This window comes from Dipodomys merriami, unplaced genomic scaffold (assembly GCF_024711535.1).
Source record: "Dipodomys merriami isolate MVZ:Mamm:240054 unplaced genomic scaffold, mDipMer1.0.p SCAF_28, whole genome shotgun sequence".
In the NCBI taxonomy this organism is placed as follows: domain Eukaryota; kingdom Metazoa; phylum Chordata; class Mammalia; order Rodentia; family Heteromyidae; genus Dipodomys; species Dipodomys merriami.
The window spans coordinates 17346927-17350752 of NW_027204270.1; positions in this window are offsets into that span (position 1 = coordinate 17346927).

Sequence of the window (3826 nt, forward strand, 5' to 3'; positions counted from 1 at the left end):
TCTTACCTAAGCTTTTTTGTGTCCTGGGAAGATTTACTTTGAGGCTTTTAGATTAGAAGTGAAATGTATTTAGTAAAGAAACATACCAATATAATCATGATTGTCTAGGCTATTTTAAAACAGAATTGTTCATGGTTTTGTAGTAATATGCTGATGGTACGTTATGGCAAGGAAGAAAGGAAAACATTAGGTTTTAGTAATAAAATTATCAAATTTATACTAGTAAGAGAATGAACATCTAAGATTTCCAGAAAAAACAGCCATCTGTTCATGCTGACTCAAATCCTACTTTGTTGAAGGTAACGTGGGTGAAGGGAGTAGCACAGGATTCTTCCTTCCCCCCTCCCCCCCCCAATTTAAAATGACCTGTCTGGAATTGGGACTGTTTTATATTAAGACATACAAGTGGGGCTGGGAAAGTGGCTCAGTGGTAGAGCGCTTGCCTTGCATGCATGAGGCCCTGGGTTCGATTCCTCAGCACCACATAAGCAGAAAAAAAAAGCCGGAAGTGGCGCTGTGGCTCAAGTGGTAGAGCGCTAGCCTTGAGCTGAAGAGCTGAGGGACAGCGCCCAGGCCCAGAGTTCAGGCCCCATGACCGGAACCCCCCCCCCCAAAAAAAAAAAAAAAGACATGGAAGTGATAACAGATTGCATAGCCCAATGAATCTCCAAGATTCTAGTTTTCATTTACATATGTGACATAATTTCAGAGAATCTCCCTGTGTTTTGGCTTTTTGGGACCATCTTGCTATGTGGCCCATACTAGCTTCTCAACTCATGATCTTTTTCCCTTTTGAGTGCTGGGATAACATAGATCACCATGGCTGGCTTCAAAGCAGGTTCTTAAAACGGCTAATATCTTAGTCTAAGTCTCCCCCACCCTCCCACCCAGGTATTGGCCTTTCTGAATCTTACAGTAGTATTTGGCTCTGGCCAGCAATGCCTCACTTCAACCCTTGACATCTGTTTCTTCTCAGTTCCTTGAAGTTATAGAAGGTGCAAAGTTAGCAAGCCGGGTGCTGGTAGCTCACATCTGTAATCCTAGGCTACTCAGGAGGTTGAGATTTGAGGATCGCTGTTCAAAGCCAGCCCTGGCAGGAAAAGCCGTGAGATTCATATCCAATTAACCACCAGAAAATGGGAAGTGGTGCTGTGGCTCAAGCTGTAGAGTGCTAGCCTTGAGCTGAAGAGCTGAGGGACAGCGCCCAGGCCAGAGTTCAATCCCCATGACCAACCAAAAAAAAAAAAAAGTTAGCAAGAACTTTCTTTTTTTTTAAAGATGGTTGAGAAATTTGGTGATTATTGTTTTTGAGGGTGTGGAGGTCAGGAGCTCTTTAGTGGGACAGTCTGCTATCTCTTTACTACCACATGCTTCTGGCTAAACGGGACAGCAGCCAGGGTATCTAGGTGGTACTTGTTCCTGTGAATCGTGTGTCTGATGCTGCTGAGGTTAGCCTTGATGATGGTCGACATGTAGGATGTAGCTGGCTTCTGCTAGCCTGATCTCTGCTTCAAGACCACCACAGCACCTTTGCTTTGGTGGGCATGACCACAGTTTTGTGGTAGATCAGTCTCTTGTACCAGAAGGAGTTATGTACCTTTAGTTTATTGGGCTCCATGTTGTTAAGTCTGTTTCTTCTTTTTTTTTTTATTTTGTTGGTCGTGGGGCTTGAACTCTAGGCTTGGGCGCTGTCCTTGCGCTCTCCAGCTTAAGGTGAGCACTCTACTGCTTGAGCCACAGCGCCACTTCTGGTTTTCTAGTGTGTTTATTGGAGATAAAGAGTCTCTTGGACTTTACTGCAAGGGCTGGCTTTGAACTGTGATCCTCAGATCTCAGCCTTCTGAGTAGCTAGGATTACAGGTGTGAGCCACCAGTGCCTAGCTGTTTATTCTTCTTGAGGAAATGGAGAGCATTCGTCATAACCATCCAATGTAGATGTGCTGACATGTTGGCGGCTCCTCATGACATGGCAGCCACAGTCAAAGAATGTGACCTTAAAAAAAAACAGGCTGGGAAGGTGGCTTAGTGGTAGAGTGCTTGCCTTGCATGCATGAGGTCCTGGGTTCGATTCTTCAGCACCACATAAGCAGAAAAAGCTGGAAGTGGGACTGAGGCTCAAGTGGTAGAACGCTAGTCACAGCTGAAGAGCTGAGGGACAGTGCCCAGGCCCAGAGTTCAGGCCTCACGACCAAAAAAAAAAAAAAAAAAACCAAAAAAACCAAAACCAACAAAAAACCTCTACTGGGAGTTTATTTATTTCCATTTCTGAGACTCATCTCAGGGTCTCATACAGATAACTTGCTTATCCTTATGATCAAGGCTGGCACTCTGCTGCTTTAGCCGCATGTCTATACATGCCTCCACTTCTGGATTTTGGCTGGTTAACTGGAGATAGAGTGTCTTTATGTGCTGGCTGGAATAAGACTTAAGGATCTTATCCTCTTGAATAACTGTGCCTGGGAGCTCCACTACATTCTTTTTGTCAGGTGTTTGGCACATAGTAGGCTCTCTGTCATTAAACTAATTATGTTTTTCTAACTGTAAAGCAAAGTACAAACTTTAAAGAACTTTTATTTTTGACACAATTTCATAAAAAATTTGCAAGGATAGTACAGAGTTTCTAGACACCTTCTAGCCAGATTCCCCAAAGATGAATACACATAAGCTTTATTCTTTTCTCCTTGTCTAATGAGCAAAAACTGTACTGATTAAAACTTAAAAGATAGCAATAGCAGAACTAAAGAATTTAAAAATATTTTATAAAATCTTTACCAGAAAGGCTGTTTTTGCTAATATATTGTTTTTAAGCAGAACTGATATACTTAAGGTCCCTTTTACAGAAATGTGAGGTAAGCATTTACTAATTAACATTGGCTATTAATGAACATCACATCAATTTTTACTATTTACTTGGTTATACTGATTTTATCTTTTTTTTTTTTTGGTGCTAATCTTGGGGTTTGAACTCAGGGCCTGGGTGCTGTCCTTGAGCTGTTTTCCTGAAGCCTAATGTTCTACCACCTGTACCATAGCTCTACTTCCAGTTTTTTGGTAGTTAACTAACTGGAGATGTGAGTCTCTCAGACTTTCCTGCCTAAGCTGGCTTCCAATAATGATTCTCTCAGAACTCAGTCTCCAGAGTAGCTAGGATTATAGCTGTAAGCCATCAAGGCCTGGATTTATCTTTGTTTTTATGAGACAAAGTTTCACAGTGTGACTCAGCTAGCTTCTTCCTTGGGAATGCTGGGATTATAGGTGTACAGCACCACATCTAGCTTGTAGTACCAACTCTAATTATTTAAATCTTGTATTGCTTCCCTTCCTTGGTTTCCTGCTATGTTATAAACTTGAAATTCCTTGCAGTTTCCACTCATATATAAGGTATACAATATTATGGGCAAATCAATACTTGTGGATTATAAGTAACTGTAGTATATTACTAAATTGAACTAGGCTTCTAATCTTTTTTTTTTTTTTGGTTTTGGGGTTTGAACTCTGGGCCTGGGCACTGTCCTTGAGCTTTTCAGCTCAAGGCTAGCACTCTACCACTTGAGCCACAGTGCCACTTATGGTTTTCTGGTGGTTAATTGGAGGTAAGAGTCTCATGGACTTTCCTGCCCTGGCTGGGTTTGAATTGTGATCTTCAGATTTCAGCCTCTTGAGTAGCTAGGATTACAGATGTGAGCCATTGGCACTCAGCTCTATTTTTATTCTTGCCACTAGAGTAGAGTATGGGGCAAGTAGTATTCCTAATAGGAGAGGAGGATCCGCAACTCAACACACTTTTCTCCCCATTGGCTTCACCATTGCAATGATAACAAGATCC